The 24,184-nt window shown below is 40.2% G+C and overlaps 2 pseudogenes; one reads left to right on the top strand and one right to left on the bottom strand.

Moving 5' to 3' along the window:
• The window catches only part of LOC117441324 (zinc finger protein 721-like), a 243,847-nt pseudogene that overhangs the window by 180,987 nt on the left and 38,676 nt on the right, over positions 1-24,184 (top strand).
• Positions 18,941-24,184, bottom strand: part of LOC117441325 (zinc finger protein 721-like) — a 393,163-nt pseudogene continuing 387,919 nt past the window's right edge.

The following is a 24,184-nucleotide window of genomic DNA, read 5'->3' as shown; positions in this document are numbered from 1 at the left end:
TGTGTATACCACCACCATTTAAACTGTCATATTCTGCACATTTCTTATTCTATCTACATACATAAGAGTATAATCCATATGTATAATATCAGTTAAAATAAGTGCTTCAACATAGTTAACATTGCAGGAAAGCAATATATTAGACGTTAAGTACTTTGTATTTATCTGTAGATAGATACCCCCAACGTTTTTTTCTTATTTAAAAGAAGACCTTAATCTGTTATTTAATGTTTAAATAAATGTTAATTCGTTTTTCTGTTTTGCACCTCCTCCTATTAATATCTTTGTACATCCTGCACTAAACTGTTTTATTGAAGAGATCACTTATAGTATCTTCTTGATTTTTTATATTCTATATTTCTATCACAGACCTTCTACTTTCATCCCTATGAAAGTATATGTACTCTTCATATTTTTTTAATCAAATATAACACATAAAAACAATAATTCAATAACGTGCTTAAACCACTAGGCACACAAGGTACACACAGACACTTGTATGTACAACATCAGAAGATGTGTAGTTTTATTCATGCTTTCACATAATTTTACAGCATATTGCTATTACTATTTCAGACTCAGTATTTACATTCTTACATTCAAATTCAATCCAAATCAATAATATCTTAAAAAACTACAAGTTCTTTTATATCAGCTGTGCACCGTTATGGTGTAAATATAACCTATCTATGAACTAGATCAAATGTAAAAGTCCAGCCCGAATTAGTGTTGATACTGCAAGGAGACGTATTGTGTGAAGAGAAATTGAGAAGTTTTTTAATTGTTGATATATTTATGATCCACGTCAAGTATTCAGTTTCGGCTGCATTTCTTCAGTTTTTCCAAAGGTCTTCTCATCAGGGCGCTATAAATAAAGAACTACGGCAGATCTGTAATATGTAATGCAGCCGAACCGTGTATTACAATGCCGTTATGTGATGACTTTCAAAGAGAAAAGCAAGAGCACTCGGAATTAAGTATTATGGTATTCTTTTCAAATGTTTCCGGATTTCATATAATATAAACACCAAATCCCAGCATGCATTGCGGCTCTAAAACATCAATCAGCGTAGCTGAGAATCTTGGGTAATCGCTCGAAATGCCCACGTCTGTTTCCGGTTTATTTTATTTTGAAATTCAGTTCTGACGAACGCCAAAAAAGACCGAGATTATGGAATTAAACCAATAAATAAAAGCAAGGATAATTGTGGTTATTGGTGAGTAAATAACAGTGTGTTATTTGAAAAGAATAACAAATTAGACAGGAAAAAAAAGATTTAAAAATACGAGGCTCTGAGCCCCCATGTATTTTTCCTCACAGACGTAAGGTAATCTTCGTCATAACTAGCAAACTAACATCATGTACATGTACTGCACAAATAATCAGAAATAAAAACTCATTACTCGCATACAATGACCATCAAACACGCATTTTATGGCCAAATGAACCTTAAAATAGGCATTTCCCACCGGGGAATAACACGAAGGGTCGGCCATTGTTGTTGATCACGTGGTCTGGGAGCTGTTGCAGCGTCCATAGCAACCACCTTAGCAACCATGAATGTGTACACATTCATGAAGTAATCTTCGTCATAACTAGCAAACTAACATCATGTACATGTACTGCACAAATAATCAGAAATAAAAACTCATTACTCGCATAAAATGAGATCAAAACGCATTTTAATGGCCAAATGAACCTTAAAAATAGGCATTATGAAGGTCCCATGGGACGCCCTGCCCGTAGAAGCCTGACGGGCAAGGGGTCCGCTGTGTCCGCAATGAAGGTCTATGGGACGCCCTGCCGAAGAAAAATGACGGGAAAAAGGTGGACCCTGTACGTAATATATCGACGGGGAGGGCAATGACAGTACGTCAATATGTGACGGTGTGTGTGTGTGTGTGTGTGGTGGTGTGTGTGTGTGTGTGTGTGTGTGTGTGTGTGTGTGGTGTGTGTGTGTGTGGTGTGTGTGTGTGTGTGTGTGTGTGTGTGTGTGTGTGTGTGTCGTGTGTGTGTGTGTGTGTGTGGTGTGTGGTGTGTGTGTGTGTGTGTGTGTGTTGTGTGTGTGTGGTGGCTGAAAATGTAGCAGCCTGCGGTTGCACTTTAGCTATTGTAATGAAGGTAAACCACAGTGAACTAACACAGTAAAAGGCACAGCTCTTTGCAGCTGGTGCTGCTCTTCTCATATTTCTGCGAGTTACACGTTACTGCCTCCTGTGAGAGTCACGGACAATGAATTCATAGATCAGGCAGACTGGTTCACAGATTTCTCCTGTTTTGCTGATCCGGTGCTGAACAAATAGCTCTCTCCTGGCCGAAATGTCCCCTAAAAAGAAGTCTGAGTTCGAAATTATATCTCAAATAATGTATGCACTGCTATTTCCCCACATAAACATAACACTCTGCAATGGAAATGTCTCTGTGCACTCCACTTACCTACTTGGCGCCCCCGTGTAACTTTCTCCTGCAAACAGACGTTACTGTCTCACTCTTTTTTTCATTGCCCTTTAGGGGCTTCGTACAATACATCATCATCTTTATTTAAGAGACCTCTGGTCCATTATTACAAGACATACAAACACTCAAATATAAATTAAAAAAGGCACTGAGACACGGATTTGAAAGCAGCATAATGACAGAGTTATGAGAAACATTCAATCGACAGATGAATTTTGTAAATCAGATTTCTCAAAAGAGCATGGAACGTGTTGACCGCGTGCATTACCAGAAACATTCCACTTGCACTGCACCACCTTGGTTTTCTAAGCAGTATACGCAAACAGTCCATTATATGCAACCTGGAGCTTCCGGAGGGTCGCCCTTCTTATACTTGACCCACAAGGGGGCAGTATAGAGGAGTGCAATACGCTCTAAAGAGGTTCACCTTAACCTCATCTGAACACCAAGAGAATTGTCTAGCCAACATGTTGGCTTGTATATATAAGACACGCCGCTGTCTATACATGTCATCATCATCAGCCATTTCATCTGTGATGATGTGTCCCAGATACGTAGTGTTACAGCAAACAGACAGCACCTGTCCTGATAGGTATAATGTTGGAAAACAAAGGTTCTTATCCCCTTTTGCTCTGCAGATCATTACAGCGCTCTTCTTAGCATTGTATTTAACATCAAATTTGACTCCGTAATCAGAACAAACATTTAGCAACTGTTGAAAACCAGCACTGCTAGGAGAAACAATAGCCAGATCATCGGCATACATAAGATGGTTTACAATCACATTACCAATCACACACCCTGTTTTACAGACCTTAAATCATCTGATAGATCATTCATATAGATATTAAAAAGGCGTGGTGAGAGGAGCCCCCCCCTGGCGGACTCCATTACCAACACCAAATGGCGCCGAGACTGCATTCCCCCCATTTGATCCGCATGCTCTGGTTGGCATAACCAATAAGCCAGGATCCTAATTAGGAACACCCCATTGTCTCAATTTTAAAAACAGTTTATGATGGTTAACTCGGTCAAAAGCCTTAGAGGCATCAATGAAACCAATCAGAACAGTGGAATTCTGTCTTCTATATGTTTCTACCATTTCCTTCAAAGCATAGATGCATAGCTCAGTACCATGCTTTGCCTTGAAGCCAAACTGGATATCTGAGGTACATACATACGAACATAGTCTATCCAACAAAATTATTTTCCAAGACCTTGGATAACACACTGGCTAGAGCAGGGGTGCCCACACTTTTTTGGCTGTGAGCTACTTTTGAAATGACCATCTCACCGAGGTCTACCAACCAAAAATAAAATCCCAAATTGCAAGGGTTGCTGAATAACACGTTTTATTTATACATGGGATAATAGGGCTGCAACCAACGACTAATTTGATAATCGATTAATCTATCGATTAATGAAACGATTAATCGACTATTCGGACTATTACTGTCTGCCTTGCACAATTTCTCAAACGCTCTTATTTAGCCATCAACTTTTAGATTTAGCTTGAGGTTGTTTTAGTCATGTGGAAACTAACAATAAAGATGAATACTTGATTCAAAAATACATACATTATTAAATTAATTTAACAAATTGTTTACACAATTAACATTGCTTTTTATTTAAATTAAATAAATAATATTTCACATCAAAAGAAACAACAATGTTTTAACAAATCGTATTAAATAATCTGATGACAGAACTGTGAACAGAATAGCTGAAACTTTAACAAAACAAAGAGTAACTCAGTTACCTCTAATCATTAACCCATGTTTGTATCATTGAGTTAACTCCATGTGTTGCTGCTAGCATACATAACACCTGACGTGAAAAAGTTACTCGCTACAGAGCTACTAGAAAGACAGTCGAACCCGGTGCATTCCTCCATCTGAATGTGGTGCACTTTTGCTAAACAAAGACAAATTGGACAAATTGCTCATGTTACCGCCCTTACATGCTGAACACTCTTGGCAAGGAGCCTTGTCCACCTCAAGACGGTTAACATTTAACCACACCTTGGACCGGAGCGCTTCTCTCCGCCATCTCCTCCGTGTGTTGCTGCATGTAGCTGCCGCGTGTGTGTAAACTGCCCCGCCCCCCTCGCACACGGGGGAGAGAGATCTCATCTGGATCGGAAAGATCAAAAATACACCGACCATAGACGCATTTTTTTGTCTTTTTGTATATTAGAAACGAGTTGGCGACACAAAGACTGCGAGATAATGTTTTTGTAGCAATAATACATGACCTTTCTCTTTCTCAACTTGCTACTCGGAGGGAAGTCGCTGTTATATGCCTTGTGAACACTCCGATAATGCCTCTCCACGTTACCTTTCTTTGGCAGAACGACGCTTGCTTTACAAATAATAACCTTTGAATGTGACATCACAAACAAATATTCTTCCTCCCATTCTGGGTGAAAGTGGTATGTTTTTAGCTTTTTGCTCGGTCCCGCACTCAAATTGGTTGTTTGTCTCTTTGAGTTTGAGTTTTCCTGGCACTTGACTGATTTTGTATCGCTTTGTATTCTGGGTTAACAGACTGGAAAGCGATGGGAGGAGGGATCAAAACCTGTTTTGCCTAATTCTAACGGAACTGGATTTTTTTTTTTATGAAAGACTCGTGATCTACCAGCATTGCCGCCGCGGTCGACGTACTGGGCACCTCTGGGCTAGAGCAATTGACTAACAGACTTCAATTCACAGTCAGTCTCGTTTGATGTCCCTGGACAAGCCCTGAGGTCCTCTTCAGCTTTTTAAATATCCCTAAAGTCCCCCAAAATAAAATGTGTGAGGCTTTTATCCACTACTGTGGAACACCAGTAAATATCAGAGAGGCTCAGTAGACATTTTTAAACGCCTTCTAAAGAAACATCTCTTTAGATTAGCTTTTTATTAGCAACCCCCTTAAATGGTATTTTAGTCTTTATTATTTACCTACTTTTATATTGTTTCATTTATTATATAGGAAGGGTTTTATCTTATATTAGTTATTTAACATTTTCAATAACATTTATTTTTAGGTTGGTTTCTTAATATTTTAATCGTTTAACCTTTATTAGAATTATGTCGTTTTTATTACTATTCATTTGTATTTCTGTTGTACCTATATGTTCACTTTATTTTATGAGCTTTTATATTGTTGAATCTATTCACTTGTCTTGTGTCTTATCTTTCTGAGAGAAGGTTTTCATAATCCTTCTCCTGAGCTGCTTGTGTGACGTGTGCAGCATGTGTAGTGTGGTGTCTCTGTGTGAGACCTGTTAGTTTAACTTGTTCATTGTTAGGAGATGTGCTCCAGTTTGTGTTCGTGCATGGAGTACTTCAGTCACTTTCTTATAGGAGAAAGTTGTTCTCAGTTCATCTTAAGTTTGTTTTGTAAATTGGCTGGTGAGCCTTCTTCCTTTTCAAAAAATTAAACATATCCACTAATTTTGCCAAATAAGTTTCCTCTCTCCCAGTTATTTTCATATTTTGTTACTTCCCTTTGTACGCCTAGTTTAGGAGGGAATGTAACAATTTATTTCATTTGTTATTGTTTCTTAACCTGTTAAAATGTTGTATTTAGCTGCATGTATCTGTAAAGGTCTTAACATCTGAGGGGTCTTTCTTGTCGTTTATTGAACTATGAAGAAATGTTTTACTATGCCGTGTTTCAGCCATGGTTTTCTTATAGCCTTGTTATTCCATATATAAAATATTATATGTCCAGGGTTAAACTGCTGGATAAGGTCGTTAATGTAGGCGGTTAAAAGAGGTAGGAAGAGGTTTAAAAAAAAAAAAAGGATATTAAGGCCCATTCCCAAACCGCCTCCTACACCCTACCCCTCCGTTTGCGCGTTCATGCGGAGGGTCCGCCATATTGAGAGCTGTTCCAAAGCAACGAGTGTGGAGCGGTGTGGAGGGGTAGTGGGCTATCAAGCCCTCAAACAGCGAGTCTGCAGCAGTGTTGACTTGAGACCGGTCTCTACCTGACCGGAGTCACGCTGTGTGTGTCCGTCAGGAAACAAGCTGTTTACAAGTAGTTCCAGCAAACATCCACTGATAAACTGCGATGTTAACAACTTCATGAATAACCTCATATGTTTTTAACTTAGGATCATACCTGTGTTTAGTCTAGAAAAAGGTAAATGTGTGAATTTTATTATAAAATTGTGTATATTTACTGACTGTTGCAAAAACTAAGAAGCTTATAAACATCAGGTTTAAAACTAAAAGAGCTTTACAAAAAAAGTAACGCAATGAAAGATGTTTGGAGTTTTATTTGAGTTTTTAATTTACATTTTTAGTCCAAGAGATGCTGATTTGAAACCGTTGTTAGATACAGTTACGGCATTTCCTGTTTCTGCCGGAGAGAGGGGAGGCCGTCCCAAAGCTTGCCGTTGTATTTACTCCCTCCGTCTGACAGGAGGGAGCCTCGTTGAGCTGCGAGTGTGGCTACAGATGGAGTTCACTCCGTCACGGAGGGGTAGGGTCGAGGGAGTGGTTTGGGATTGGGCCTAAATAATTCCCAATGTGGGATCAATAACGTTTAACGTGTTAATACTTCATTGCTTGTGTGTTTGTTTGTTTGTTTGTTTGTTCACAGCATGTAAAGCGTCCTTGGGTCCCTTGAAAAACACTATACAAATGTAATCTCTTATTATTATTATTGATAAGGTATTTGGTTTCCTCTGGCGGTCACTTTAGTGTACTCCGCCACCTCACATTTTGCAACAGTACTAGTATCTTTACGGCAGTTCACCACAACATCAGACATCATGGCCTCTGCAGCTCCGGAGGATTTACCGGAAAACAGGGAGGGTTTAGCGGCCTCAAGAGCAGGGGTGGATCTAGAAAAAATATTCATGGGGTGGCAGGAGATTTTGAGGGATGGCATCCCCTGGCAGAAGTATATGCTGATTTAATCCCAGTCATATCAATCAATGTTAACTTGGAAATCCACAATATTGATATTTTAACTCAATAACATGACATTATTGTGGCACAACATAATTTAATGCATTTTAAATTAACAATAACTATGTGTTCAGAACAGTCTCATAATACACACATGCACACAGAAGGATTCACACTTGTATTTCATGATCCGCAAAAGGATTCACACTTGTATTTTCGGATCCACACGTGTTTTTCAATGTACACACAAATGTGTTCCGTTTCATATACATGTAAATAAAATCCAAATACAGAAAGATCCCTACGTTTTTTTTTCATTGTTACCAAGGTGGTTGCTAGGGATGCTGCTATCGATATTATTTCTGTTATGTTGTGGAATAGTTTAATGGTGTAATCTGTATTGCTACCCCCCTTCCCCGTCAATGTATAGTGTTGGTCCACAGCGCAAACGTATTAGTTTAACAAAATCCGCATCTAAAATTGTGGCATAGATACGTTATTTTCCCCTGTGCAATTCCAGTCTCACATTTCACATCACATCGTCATAAACAAATACCGGAAACAGACCGAAAACACTTTATTCCGAGTGTGCTTGCTTTTCTCTTTGGAGGTCATCACATAACGGCATTGTAATACAAGGTTCGGCTGCATTAAATATTACATATCTGCCGTAGTTCTCTATTTATAGAGCCCTGATGAGAAGACTTCTAGACAAATATGAGGAACTGCCGCCAACACTGAAAACGTGACATGGATCATAAATATATCGGCCATTAAACAACATCTTACATTTCTTTTCACGCAATACGTCTCCCTCAGGTATCAACACTAATTCGGCTGACTTTTATATTTGATCCAATTGGTAGATAGGCTGTATTTACACCATAAAGGTGCACAGCTGATATAAAGGGACACCTAATGGTTAAAGCATGTTATTGCATTTCATTATTTGTATTATTAGATATTAATAGGATCCCTATAAAGTAAATGTCTTTACTCATTATTTTCTACTAATAGTTCATTAAAGACTGTATATAAGGACTATTTTGCACATCCCTTTCAAGATTTCAAGATTTTCTAAAGTTTATTGACAAATCATATACACAAACGGTGTAATTATGCAATTAATGAAACACTTTGTGTATACCTCCAGCAATGTTAACTATGTTGAAGCACTTATTTTAACTGATATTATACATATGTATTATACTCTTATATAAGATGTATGTAGATAGTATAAGAAATGTGCAGAATACGACAGTTTAATGGTGGAGGTATACACACATATTGATAGATGTCTTGTAATGCACTGTTGAGGAACCTGCGACCAAAGTTTTTCATCTCTGGCCTTGTCAGGTATTGAACAATCGATAAATAAAGAACACAGAATTATTAAATATAAAACACAGAATTTGTGTGATTATACTAAATGATTTACAAATAAACACCACAGCATATTTACAACTGTTACACATGCTGATGTAACGCAAATGTTTCCAACTTGGGATCAATAAAGTATATCTTATCTTAAGCTGATCGATGGCTACTGCCATATTTGCAAAATGTGCCTCTGAACCTTGACAAGTGCATGTTTCAGTCTTATCAATGAACAACAGGAGGGGTCACAGACATAAAACCAGCTGTTAAATAAAGCTCTTCTGACCTTAGCTGGCATGTGTGTGTATATATATTAATGCTGCCCATTATGGGCACAAGCAATTTTCACCCATTTATTAATTATATGTTTTACATTTGAATGTTTCCTATCCCCTAAACCTCCAGGGATGTACACAGTTTAATACTGGCCACTTCTTATTATGGGAAATACGAAAATGTCTTTTAAAACTACAACTCTCAGTAGAGACGTGCCATAGAACATGTTGCGAAACACAATAGCCAGCATGTGTAGTTCTGGGGACGGGTGGGGGACGTGGTGGACCCGTTCAAATCCAGTTTTGGACAGTCTGCCGTGGTTCCATCCCATTTCAAGTGCTGTTCGACGCTCGGCACACTCTCCAATCACAGAGCTTGAGGATTATCACGGGGTTTGCACGGGGTTTGTCAAGCGAAGCGGAGAGAATACTTACTTCCGGGTGTAATATTCTGTAAAGCAAATGAGCTGCTCCGACCCTCGGTCCTGACGGACTCCAACTTGTGTTTATTAATCAAACAAATAAATAAACACAAGGATAATTATGTGTTATTGTTGAGTAAATGGAGAATTGCACAGGGGAAAATAACCTATCTATGCCACAATTTTTGATGGGGATTTTGCGGAACTAATACGTTTGCGCTGTGGACCAACACTATACATTGACGGGGAAGGGGGGTAGCAATAAAGATAACACCATTAAACAGTTGCACAACATAACAGAAATAATATCGATAGCAGCGTCTCTAGCAACCACCTTGGTAACAATGAAAACGTCGCGATTTCCTGAAGTAATCTTCATAATAACTAGCAAACTAAAGATCATGTGCATCCACTGCACACATAATCTGAAATAACAACTCGTATTTCTCGCATCAAATTACATCAAAAGGCATTTTAATGGCCAAACTCACTTTAAAATAGGCATTTTACACCGAGAATAAAACGAAGTTCAACCATGTTTTTTTTTTCTGCAGGGAGAAATTTGAAGATCACGTGACATAAGCCGCGTTCACACTGCGGTACTTTTCCCACAACGGTTCATGCGAACTTAGTTCATGCAAACTCTTTAGTTCGCATGAACTAAGTACAGATCGCGTTCACACCAGAAAAAGTCCCTGGGGGTGGATTAGGCAAATGAAGCCGCTGACGTCACTTCTTCTTCTTCTGCTTTGGGTTTACTGGCAGGCCGCAAACCACTTCACGGCATATACTGCCGCCCAAAGTCCCCGGCCGGAGGTCCCCGGAGTTGGGGACTGGCTTCAGTAGAAGCTGCTGGGAGTCCCAGCAGCTTCTACTGAAGCCTTCCGAGTAAATCGCCAGAACGCCGACACCTCCTCATCTCCACCGCTCCCATGTTTTATTTTGTGTTGCCATAAGTTAGTCTCTCTGCGTTTCTGCGCTGGGCTAATGCTAATGCTAATAATGCGAATGCGAGGATAATAAAATGGCGGCTTCACAAAACTTTTTGGGAGTTTTACGGGGCGTGGTTTGGAATTCGCCCAGCCAATCAGGAATATAGCTCTTTTCTCAAAAAAGAGCCGCTCGAAACTTTCGAGGGGGTAAAAAGGTTCGCATGAATTACTTTTAGTACCGGCTCTTTTTTGGTGTCAACGCGATCATGAACTAAGTTCGCATGAACCTTTGTGGGAAAAGTACCGCAGTGTGAACGCGGCTATAGACGCCAGCCATTGGAATGAATGGTGAAAAAAAACGTAGGGATCTTACAATTTCAGAGGTGTTTTTGTAGAAATACTACATCCTACGTTGTGGACCAACGTAGTTATTACACGTTTTTTTTGTGAGACTGGGTTGAAAAAGCCAATACGTGCTGTCCTCCAAACTGGACACATTACATTGGTCTCTATCTGCAGCCGGAGACGAAATGAGTGCTCAGGGACCGTCTGCAAAGTGCAACTCCGAAAAAAGAGAATACAATAATATTCAATAACGTTACTATTATACAGTATATTACTACCAAACTGACTACACACATCAATAGTCTCCTGTTGGTCAGACTACAGCAGAGAGTTTGGAAGAATATGGTTTGGAATAATGTTGGTGAATATTTATAGTGTAAAATCTTCAATAAATATGGTATAATCTTCAATAACATCACTATTATACAGTGGAGTGCTACCAAATTCACTACACACATCAATAGTCTCCTGTTGGTCATACTACAGCAGATAGTTTGGAAGAATGTGGTTTGGAATAATTTTGGTGAATATTTCTAGTGTAAAATCTTCAATACATATGGTATAATCTTCAAATATCAATATCTTCACTATTCACTACAGTTGCACTACGTTTTGTAACAGTTCAATATTATTTTGATAATAACTGTTGGAGAAATACTGTTTTCTCCACTCTTTGGGTTGTTTTAATGCACTGATATCATGTGTGGCTCTGAACTGTGTATGACCTTGCAGCTGCCTCTTCTTGTGATAGGAGGCAGGAGGCAGGGCATTTCATGTTGTTGATATTTACGAGGAGACAGACTTGCTGTCTCCTAAATATCCCTTGTCTATGAGGCGTGAAGGACACTCCAGAAGGCGTCGCAGATGATCCTGACCCCTTTTAGACACCCGCGGATAATATTAGCGCCACCTCGATTTACGACTTTGTTGCTATCTCCCTGTTTTGGACTATATAAGCCTGATGTTTTTTGCTACTCCGTTGAGCAACATACCCCATGTGTGTGAGTTAACCCATATCCTTTGTATGTGATTTAACTCTGCTCCTTCTTGCAAGAATAAATTAGTTACCTGATCATTGATTCTCAACCTGGTGTCGAGTGATATTTTTTCAAACAATAACATACATTTCAATGTTGATGAACTTCATACTGTTCATTCATAATCTGATTGTCTTTATAGCTCACTGTTGAAATAAAAAAAACACACAAAAATACCGCTTTCATAAATAACACACTTGTTCTGCAATAATATGTTTTATGTTTCCTGTAATTTTTGTTAGGAAAGGACATGCCTGAAAGACACAACATGTTCTCCTTCTCTGAGGGTCAAGAAGAACATCCAAGAGGAACATTAAAAGCTTATGTTATGAGATTTTAAGACCAGTACACTAATAAACTACTTTTATTGTAAAAACAGTCAGCTGATCGAATACACCTATTTCCACATCTACACTCCATCAGCTGATTATTTATATTTGCCTCACTTTATGAGCTTCACATCACTTGTGCCTTGTACCGCAGAGTTTGCAACGTCACAAATAAATGGGGCCAATCTTCAGTCAGATGTGAATGTGTAATCTAACATTTTCAGTAAGAATAATGGACAAAAGGAGTGCAAATACAAATACAATTTATTGAAATGTGAACCAAAAGTTAATCAAATGTTTTAAATAAAAAGCACATATGGACAGAAGTTGTAAACCTATTAAATGTATAAGTAAACACATTTAGTCAAATAAAGTGACAGACTAGGCCTGTGCAGTTGGTATCAGCTTTGCCCAGCATGGGCTCCTCCATCAGGCCTGGTCCTCCTCGCTGAGGAAAGACCCTCAGTCCTCTCCACACCAACAGACTGGACGTCCATCACACGGAGGTTTCTCCCTGAAGTCTCTGCAGCTCTCTGGACACCACGCTGTCTCAATCCGTCCACACTGAATATGAGAGGGGGAAAATGAAAATAATAAATGCTTTAGACAATAAGAAATATAAAGTTAACTGTTGAGTTGCTCAGTTTTTTTAGATTGTCAATACTATTACTGTATAACTAATATATCAGGTTAAGAGGCACATTCTAATAAAGATTGGTCTTTAAATACATGTTGTCTTTTTTGAATTGTTTGTCTAAAGTCAAGGATCTAGAACTGGTACTTAGTTTTAATGATACAGTCTGGTTATTATGCTGTTTGGAGGAGGCCTCACAGGTAAGAGCACTAACTAGCTACCATCACATGTACCTTAGCTTGACTTAAATGTATTACACATAGTTAAGTGATATCAAAATACAAATAACTAATGTCATGCAAACATATTAATATTTGCTTAATTCCATTGTTGAATTTAGCAAAATTGCATACAAACATTAAGGGGTTTTAAGATTCTGAAGTAGTATGCTTAAAACTCAATAACTTAGATTATTATTTATAGTTTTGCTGAATAGTTTCATGTCCGCTTACCTTAGAAACGTAAAATGCGACGGCAGTGTGCAGTTGGGGAGCATGTTAGCTAAGCTTGGTGGCTTCAGCTAGCTCTGGAACTTCCAGCTCGGTGGCAGCAGGTCCCGCCTTGGCTCCGCCTCTTTGCCCTTATTTGGAGCAGGCTGGAACAGGCGGGAGTTGAACTCTGACGTCACTGTCGAGCCGTTAGTGGCCGACTCCGCCTACTAAGGGCTTCTCGGCAACTCTGCAGAATCCTATGGGTGACTTCACGGACCCTACGTCCATTTATATATACAGTCTATGGTCGTGACGCAAGGCCAGACAAAGCTCTGCATGCTTCCCCTGGATATTATTTTATTAACTGCTTTCATCGCAACGCGATGTTTACAGAGAGAACGGCTGTGAGGTCCGTGCAGAAAGCAGAGCAGTGTGTATAATATATATCACCTACTCTCTTTATTTGCTTTAGTTTAGTAGATATCTACAAACAAAGAGTCGATATTTTTCTAAAACCATTTAGTGCTTCACATAATAAAATACATAACGGCTGTAGTTTGATTATATATGCTTTAGGAGCTGTAGGTGCGTGTGGTACAGTGTGTAGGTGAGTGTGTTGTCCAGTGCGTAGATGCAGCGGACAGACAGGTCTCAGTTGGTTTGGTGTCCTCTGCTTACTTTTAATACTTGTAAATAAAACTTTTGGCCCGTAATTTATTTTCCTCATTGTAGCGACCAGAGAGAGTGGGGGATATATATCCAGTCTCTGATAGTGTTACGTTATTATGAGAGTGCTCTGTTTGATTCTGAAATGGTATATATTTATATACATATATGTGTGTGCGTGTGCGTGTGTGTGTATGTGTGTGTCCGCATCTGTAGCCTGTTATTGTCTCATTATACCGCACTGTGAATGAATCAAAGTAAATATATAAGTGGTCATGAACACATCTGTCCATCAGACAGAGTGCTGCTGTGCCTCCTGTCATCATTAATGGACGTCTCTTTACTGCACTGTAACTTTTATCCATGTACTTTTTCTTGTAATGTTTAATTGAACTATTCATATTTTAGACTGCACTGTAACTTTTATCCATGTATTTTTCCTTAATGTTTATTTTATTAGCTTTTCTTTTTTAATGCTTAATGTCTTTCATTTTTTTTTTGTACAGCACTTTGAATTACCCTGCGTTGAAAAGTGCTATATAAATAAACTTGCCTTGCCTTTAAAATGACCGCTCAGAGGAGAGGAGTTCTCATTTCTCTAACCGCCTGCTGCTTCCCCTCCTCTTTCCTCGGCTCCCCTCCTCGACTGCTCCGTTCGCATCTCCTGTGGGCGGGACTAAGGCCCTTTCTCACTTCATCAAATCCCCCTCCTCGGCTCCTCGGTGCTCCGGTAGTGACCTGGAAATGAATTTCAGCGCGCCATGTTGAAGGACATCTAATTTCTCTAAATGCAGTTCGAGCACCGAAGATCGAGCGTCGAGGAGGCTCTCTGGAGGAGCTATAACCGAGGATACACTGATGGGTCCTCCACGGCTCCTTCGTGGATGCATTTCCGGGAACAGAGATGTTTCAAAGAGGCGTGACGCACGACCGGACTTATCTCAGCCAATGACAGCTCTGCATGCATCCCCTGGATATTATTTTATTAGGCTTGTTTGAGACAAGCAAGACCTGCGCAGACCTGCGCAGTTGCGATCAACGTCTTGCTAGTGCGTTGCATGATGGTTAGTCATTTTGTCCGACTTGCTCTGGAGGCTCGCCCACATGAGACTTTGAAATCTCGCGGGACAAAGACGCCCGCAGCCTTGAGAGCGAGGCGAGGCGAGTTGGCGCAGTTGCTCTCCACGAGCTGCGGAAGCGAAATGCTTGATGGGAAACGGCTCGCTGGTATCTCGAGCTGAGCGCTCATTGGTGGTTTTTACCACGTGCTGCTGATGAAGCTCTCCCATTGGCTGGCAAAAGTTTGTTGTTGTTTTGTGTCAGTTTTACGTCGCCACATCCATTCCCATTTTTCATCATTGTTCCACAATGTTTATCATCATGAAATTAATATCTATATATTTTATACTATACTGCTTACCGTTTTCATACTTTATATATCTTAGCATCTAGTGTATTCATACCCCACTGTTTATTCATCATTCAATTCATTCTATATGTTATTCTGTAGATTGTGTACATTACTTTCCACTTCACTGTTTGTTGCACCTGGTTAGAAGCTAAACTGCATTTCGTTGTCTCAGTACCTGTAATATGTGCAATAACAATAAAGTTTCTCTTTAAGTTAAACCAAATCATTAAAATAAAATATATTGTAATGTAATGATTTGGTTTAACCTTATTTATTGAATACATCTTTTAAAATGGCAAGATTAAATCAAATTACATCCATGTTGTACACATCATAAAGCTTAAAGTGGCAGCTAAAGAATGAATACAGCAGCAGGTCTGTTCAATTCATGCTCATGAAGCTTCATGTGTGCGGATCTGAAGGGACTGATCATTTGTAGCCTGTCCACCTATCAGTTTTGCAAACATTAAGAGGGAGGAGCATTTCTAATTATGGAACCCAGTCACTGGTGTGGTTCATCATCATGACTGAATTAACAAACCTATATAAAGCAATGGAGATCACATTTGTCTACAGTGGGTAAAATGGAATTTCCGCCATTCCAAACCCAGCCAGTCAAGCTGACTCCGAGTCCGAGCTGTCCGACTTAAGACGAGCTTTTTGACACCTCCCCCGGCTGCGATCGGCTACTCTCGTCTACTTTCGAGGCGAGCCGCAATGCGTCTCAAACAAGCCTAGAAACTGCTCTCATCGCGACGCGATGTTTACAGTGAGAACAGCTGTGAGGTCCGTGCAGAAAGCAGAGCAGTGTGTATAATATATATCACTCAGTATAACAGGCCTACTCTCTTTATTTGCTTTAGTTTAGTAAATCTACAAAGAGTCGATATTTTTCTAAAACCATTTAGTGCTTCACATAATAAAATACACAACGACTGTAGCCTGTTTTAGGAACTGTATGAGTGTGTGTGGTTTAGGTGTGTGTGGTACAGTGTGTGCGTAGATGCAGTGGACAGACGGGTCTCAGTTGGTTTGGTGTCTTCTGCTTACTTTTAATACTTGTAAATAAAACTTTTGGCCTGTCATTTATTTTCCTCATTGTAGCAACCAGAGAGGGGGGGGGATATATCCAGTCTCTGATAGTGTTACGTTATTATGAGAGTGCTCCGTTTGATTCTGAAATTGTATATATTTATATAAATATATACATATATGTGTGTGTGTGTGTGTGTGTGTGTGTCCACATCTGTAGCCTGTTATTGTCTCATTACACCGCACTGTGAATGAATCAAAGTAAATATATAAGTGGTCATGAACACATCTGTCCATCAGACAGAGGGCTGTGTGCCTCCTGTCATCATTAATGGACGTCTCTTTAAAATGACCGCTCAGAGGAGAGGAGTTCTCATTTCTCTAACCGCCTGCTGCTTCCCCTCCTCTCTCCTCCGTTCCCCTCCTCGGCTCCTCGGCTCGCATCTCCTGTGGGGCGGGACTAAGTATCGAGGATAGGACTCGAGGAGGGGAGTTAGAGAAATGAGAAAGGGCCTAAGTCTCGAGGATAGGAGTCGAGGAGGGGAGTTAGAGAAATGAGAAAGGGCCTTAGTGACCGCCAGAGGAAACCAAATACCTTGTTAATAATAATAATAATAAAAGATTACATTTTTATAGCCTTTTTCAAGGGACCCAAGGCCACTTTACATGCTGTGAACAAACAAACAAACAAACAAACAAACACACAAGCAATGAAGTATTAACACGTTAAACGTTATTGATCCCACATTGAGAATTATTTAGTTACATCAGCAGCTCTTCAACGTCCTCATTAAAACTCTGAATAAATGGGCCGTGTGTTAAAGAGACATTTCTGTAAAAATATATCAACATTGCTTTATATATATTTTTTTTAATTAGTTATTGTGATTGAATTATAGATTGTTATTTTATTTATTATTGTTTTCAAGTTTTATGTAAAAAAATTGAAAACAATAATGCATTTAATTCTTATTCGTATCACTCAGGGTTTCCAATGACATTATGATGGCATGGGATGCAGGTGATGGCGTGGTTCTGGTGTTGTTGGACCTGAGTGCAGCGTTTGACCATCATGCTAGATAGACTCATGGAGTGGGTAGGCATCTCAGGGTCTGCCCTCCAATGGTTTGCCTCGTACCTCAGCAGGAGAAGTTTCTCCGTGGCGGTGGGCCCGTTCTCATCACAAAGCACTCCCCTATCCTGGGGACTGCCCCAGGGTTCTGTTTGAGCCCCCCTTCTTTTTCCCCTTTACATACTCCCATTAGGTCCCTTAATTAGCCAATTCAAGACTGTCTAATTTCACTGTTACGCAGATGATATCCAGATATATTTATCTTTCAAACCCGTCAAAACAGAGAATTAAAACACCTTGATTACATGTCTGTCTGCCATTGAGGAGTGGATGTCAAGCAACTTCCTACAGCTCAATGCATCAAAAACGGAAGTCTTGATCTCAGCGGCTGATAACATCGCCTCTAAGGTAGCAAGCCACCTGGGTTCATTTAGTGGTAAAGTTAGGTTAAACATAAAAAGCCTTGGTGCCAACCTTCGATCAGTCTATGCTACTAGACAAACACATCAAACTCCTGACCCGTAAATGTTTGTTCCACTTCAGGAACATTGCCAAGCTCAGGGGCTTTCTATCCAATGGAGAACTGGAGATGGCTATCCATGCCTTTATTTCATCCCGGCTTTATTACTGTAATGCTCTGTTCTCCTGCCTCAACAAAACATCAATAAACCGGCTACAACAGGTCCAAAATGCTGCAGCCAGATTACTCACTCGGTCTAAAAAAACATGCCACATCACTCCGGTCCTTTCTGCCCTGCACTGGCTCCCTGTCCATCTCAGAACCCAATGTAAGGTATTGGTTTACACATATAGAGCTGTCCATGGCCAAGCCCCCGCCTACATTAACGACCTTATCCACCCTCACAGGACAACCCGGTCCCTGAGGTCCTCCGAGCAAGGCCTCATAAGGGTCCCCGAACCAGGCTAAAAACTAAGGGGGACCGTGCCTTTGAGGCGGTGGCCGCTATGGAATGAACTCCCAAAGAAACTGAGAGCCTCTGTCTCAGTGGAGGTTTTTAAGGGGCAGCTAAAGACTCAACTTTTCCGACATGCTTTAGGGGCGTCGGAGGAGGTGAGTTTGTAGCTGTTTTTCATTGGTGTTTTATCCTATCTTTTACCGGATGTGTTTTATGCGTTTTATTACAAACACATTTTTTTTCCCCCAATGTTTAAAATCTGTCATACCAGTCCCATGTTTATATATTATTATTATTTTAAGTATTATTATTATTATTATTAATAATAATGTAATTATTGCAGCTTAACGAGGCTAGCAGTTTAACCCTGGACATATAATATTTTATATATGGAATAACAAGGCTATAAGAAAACCATGGCTGAAACACGGCATAGTAAAACATTTCTTCATAGTTCAATAAACGACAAGAAAGTCCCCTCAGATGTCAAGACTTTTACAGATACATGCAGCTAAATATAACATGTTAACAGGTTAAGATACACAAGGAGGTAAAAGGTATGATGATAACAAATGAAATACATTGTTACGTTCCCTCCTAAACTAGGGGTACAAAGGGAAGTAACAAAATATGAAAATAACCGGGAGAGAGGAAACTGATTTGGCAAAATTAGTGGATAATGTTTATTTCTTTGAAAAGGAAGAAGGCTCACCAGCCAATTTACAAAACAAACTTAAGATAAACTGAGAACAACTTTCTCCTAAAAGAAAGTGACTGAAGTACTCAATGCACGAAGACAAACTGGAGCACATCTCCTAACAATGAACATGTTAAACTAACAGGTCTCACACAGGGACACCACACTATACATGCTGCACACCTCACACAAGCAGCCCAGAGGATAAGGATTATGAAAACTAAATTATGATTTCTCTCAGAAAGATAAGACACAAGATAAGTGAATAGATGCAACAATATGAAACCCTATAAAATAAAGTGAACATATAGGTACAACAGAAATATAAATGTATAGTAATAAAAACGTCATCATTCTAATAAAGGTTAAATTATTAAAATATAAAGAAACCAACGTAAAAATAAATGTTGTTATTGAAAATGTTAAATAGCTAATATGAGATAAAACCCTTCCTATATCATAAATAAAACAGTCCACTGAGCCTCTCTGATATTTCCTGGTGTACCACAGTTTGTGAGCGTAGTGTAGAAAAGCCTCACCCATTTTATTTTCGGGGACTTTAGGCATATTCAAAAAGCTGAGGAGGACCTCGGGGCTTGTCCAGGGACATAAAACGAGACCGACTGTGAATTGAGGTCTGTTAGTCAGACTTCCATTCAGGAAGACTCTTCAAATATAACAATACAGCTCTCAGGACATCAGGAGGAGGGAACATCTAGCTTGGCTCTCATAATTGTTCAAAACTATGCAGTGTGGATTTGCTCATGGAGTTTAAAGTTGATACTTTGAGAAAACGTTGTCCCACACTCTTCACACCAGTACATTTTTTTTCTTTCTAGTGTGAACATGTTGATGTCTTTGGAGAGCACCTGATCGAGTGAACGTTTTCCCACACTCATCACACCAGTACGGTTTTTCTCCAGTGTGAATACGTTGATGTGCTTTGAGATGACCTGATTCAGTGAAAGTTGTCCCACACTCTTCACACCAGTACGGTTTCTCTCCAGTGTGAATACGTTGATGTGATTTGAGAGCACCTGATGTAGTGAAAGTTTTCCCACAATCTTCACAGCTGTACGGTTTTTCTCCTGTGTGAATACGTTGATGTCTTGGAGAGCACCTGATGTAGTGAACATTTTCCCACACTCTTCACACCAGTACGGTTTTTCTCCTGTGTGAATACGTAGATGTGTTTTGAGATGACCTGATTCAGTGAAAGTTGTCCCACACTCTTCACACCAGTACGGTTTTTCTCCAGTATGAATACGTTGATGTTTTTGGAGAGAACTTGATGTAGTGAACGTTTTCCCACACTCTTCACACCAGTACGGTTTTTCTCCTGTGTGAATACGTTGATGTGTTTTGAGACCACTTGATGTAGCAAAAGTTTTCCCACACTCTTCACAGCTGTATGGTTTTTCTCCCGTGTGAATACGTCGATGTCTTTTGAGATGACCTGATTCAGTGAAAGTTGTCCCACACTCTTCACACCTGTATGTTATTTCTCCAGTATGAATACGTTGATGTTTTTTGAGATTACCTGATTCAGTGAATGTTATCCCACACTCTTCACAGCTGTACGGTTTTTCTCCAGTGTGAATACGTTGATGTCTTTTGAGAGCACCTGATTGAATGAATGTTGTCCCACACTCTTCACAGCTGTACGGTTTTTCTCCAGTATGAATATGCAGGTGGCGCTTTACATCTCTAGATCTTGTAAAGGATTTGTCACATTGCTGACAGCTGTGACGTCTCTCTCTTCCTTTCGGTTTCTAGAACAGACAGACAAAGAAAGAGAGAAAGTGAATCGAAAGAGCATAAATACATATACAGTTAACACAATAAAAACTCACTTAATATAAACCTTGACTTAACGGAATACTACTTTTACTAGCCGTTTGTGTTTAGTATATTAGATACAGCAACATTCTAACCACATTGTAAACCAGAAGTGGGGGATTCGAGTCACATAACTTGACTCGGGTCACATATTTTTGGACTTGAGACTTGCTTGACTAACATTGATAAAATCCTCGACTTGACTTTGACTTGGTATTCATGACTTGAGCATTGACTTAGGCTTGAGACAGATGACTCGAAAGGACTTTACTTTCTAAAATAAAATATTTGCATTTGTATTGTACGAAGCCCAAAAGGCAATGAAAAAAAAGAGTGGAGAAAGTTACCAGTGCGCCAAGTAGGAAGTGGAGTGCACAGGAGACAGACGTTTCATTGCAGACTGTTATGTTTATGTGGGGAAATAGCAGTCCATACATTATTTGAGATATATTTCGAAGTCGGACTTCATTTTAGGGACATTTCTGCCAGGGGTGTAGAGCCATTTGTTTAAGCACCGGATCGGCAAAACAGGTGAGTCTGTGAACCAGTCTGCCTTGATCTATGAATTCATGTCCAGGACTCTCACAATATCTGCTGCCCGCAGCTGTTTTATAGAAGGAAAACCTCCTTCACTTCATGAAATCTCTGCAGCACCAGGAGGCAGTAACGTGAAACTCAGCAGAATCTGAGAAGAGCAGCACCAGCTGCAAAGAGCTGTGCCTTTTACGGTTTACTTCGCTGTGTTTACCTTCATTAGAACAGCTTAAGGGCGACCGCAGGCTGCTACGTTTTAACAACACACACCTCTACACACACACACACACACACACACACACACACACACACACACACACACACACACACACACACACACACACACACACACACACACACACACACACACACACACACACACACACACACACACACACACACACACACACCACACACACACACACACACACACACACACACACACACACACACACACCACACACACACACACACACACACACACACACACACACACACACACACACACACACACACACATCGAACAGCCTGATTATTCCCCATATTATGATTTCAGAGCCCCACTCTCCATTGTTGCTAATGTTGAAAATAAAACTCTACTTTTCATAACCACTGATTTAAATGTGGAAACTGTGGTTATTCATCAGAATTTGGTATGACTTTCTTGACTCTCACCCTAGTAACTTGAGACTTGCACATGTATGACTTACTCCCACCTCTGGTATATACAGGAGATGGAGGGAGACAGCATCCTGTCACTGCGCGTCTCAGTATGCTCCGTTCGTCTTGTGTTTTGTTTGTTTGGTCTAATTATTGTCTAAACGTTGTCTCGTCTGTATGAAACGTCATTTTGAGGGACCATGCTTTTGATCCTGTGGATTACATTTGCCTTCTGCAGACCATGTCTGGCCATACAACTTTTCCAAGACACACCTGAGTGACAGCACAAATAAGTATGGCGAGTAGCCCCGGCCTCTATGCTGCTACAGCCGTGAGGCTATGCTGGAGCTACAATGCGATCAGCCTCATATGAATACATCAAGCCATCTGTGCTCTTCAATATTGGATGACATCCCTCGGGAGCCGCTTAGATGTTTCTAAGCAGCAGGAAGAAGAGACAAGGAAGGAGGGGAGGCGTTCAGAATCGCCTACGGCGGAGATTCAGCCGGCCACCACTTCTATCCATCATTCTCAAAAACCTGCGCTCATTGAGCAACAAAGTGGACACACTCAGGACATACACCAGGGCCCTTTCTCATTTCTCTAACTCCCCTCCTCGACTCCCCTCCTATCCTCGACTCCTATCCTCGAGACTTAGTCCCGCCCACAGGAGATGCGAACGGAGGAGTCGAGGAGGGGAGCCGAGGAGAGAGGAGGGGAAGCAGCAGGCGGTTAGAGAAATGAGAACTCCTCTCCTCTGAGCGGTCATTTTAAAGAGACGTCCATTAATGATGACAGGAGGCACACAGCAGCCTCTGTCTGATGGACAGATGTGTTCATGACCACTTACATATTTACTTTTAATTGATTCACAGTGCGGTATAATGAAATAACAGGCTACAGATGCGGACACACACATATATATATTTATATAAATATATACCATTTCAGAATCTAACAGAGCACTCTCATAATAACGTAACACTATCAGAGACTGGATATATATCCCCCCCCCTCTCTGGTCGCTACAATGAGGGAAATCAATTACGTGCCAAAAGTTTTATTTACAAGCTCCATCGCTGACCGTGTTCACGAGCTGCAACTCAGCCACCCTGATGCACCGGCAATAGTGCTCGGTGACATGAAGCAATGTCGCCTGGAGACTGTGTTACCTTGGTTCCAACAGTATGTTAGGGATCACACTAGGGCTGTACCCGAATATCAGAATATTCGTTCGTTGGAGTACTATTCGGGTTTCAATTTCGTTATTTGGATATTCGTTTTTTTTGTTTGTGATTGAATTTATTAAAATCTCCAATATCAACGTAAGAGCTTGTGCCTGTTCGTGGGTGCTAACACTTAACCATAAACGTTATTGTTTATTTTCTCCGTTAATCTCCGACACGTTGTTTCCATAGCAACAACAACTTCCTGTCAACAGCGCTAACTCTCCTTCAAAATAAAAGCATGTCCATAAAAAAATAGGAAGCCAAGCCAAATTACACTTAAGACATATACAACTGCAGCGAAAGTAACAAACACAATGCAATATCCTTTTCAATTTCAAAGAACACAAATTGTTATATACATTAACTATAAAACAACAATATTGTAGAATAACAAAATTAATGCCGTGAATAAACCGAAATACACGTGTTGAAGCGGTTCGCCGCTGATTACTACTATACTGCTGCTGGTTTATAAAGCATTGAATGGTTTAGGCTAGTGGTGCACGATAATTATCGGTCCGATATTAGGGATTTTGACGTCATCCCGATAAACCCGATAACAGTATTAATAACCCCGATAATATACAATATATTTTTTGGGTAAAAAAAAAGAAAAAAATACTGCGGTGTGGGTGGATTGGGTTGAGGGGCGCTTGTTTTTCACTCGGCTCCTCCCGTTTTGCCAGTACTGTGGTATTAGTGGTTTAGGAAGAGGGGAGTTTTTCCCAAATCCAGCGCTCCCTAACTCGTGCCTGGCTGTGACGTAAATGGTGTGCGGCCGTGAAGCCAGGACAGTAAACAAACATGTCGTCGGTAGTATGGGACTATTTCAAAGTTTCAGAGTTAGATAGTTCACTTGCTATTTGTATTAACAAATGCAGAAGTTCCACGAGGAGGGAAAAAGGCAACGAGATAATACTTCCAACCTGATTAGTCACCTGAAACATCCCCATCGCTACGATGGTGTGTTAAAAGCGTACGAA

The sequence above is a fragment of the Pseudochaenichthys georgianus genome, unplaced genomic scaffold (assembly GCF_902827115.2).
Source record: "Pseudochaenichthys georgianus unplaced genomic scaffold, fPseGeo1.2 scaffold_167_arrow_ctg1, whole genome shotgun sequence".
NCBI classification, from domain to species: Eukaryota; Metazoa; Chordata; class Actinopteri; order Perciformes; family Channichthyidae; genus Pseudochaenichthys; species Pseudochaenichthys georgianus.
This window is presented reverse-complemented; position numbering and strand designations above follow the sequence as displayed.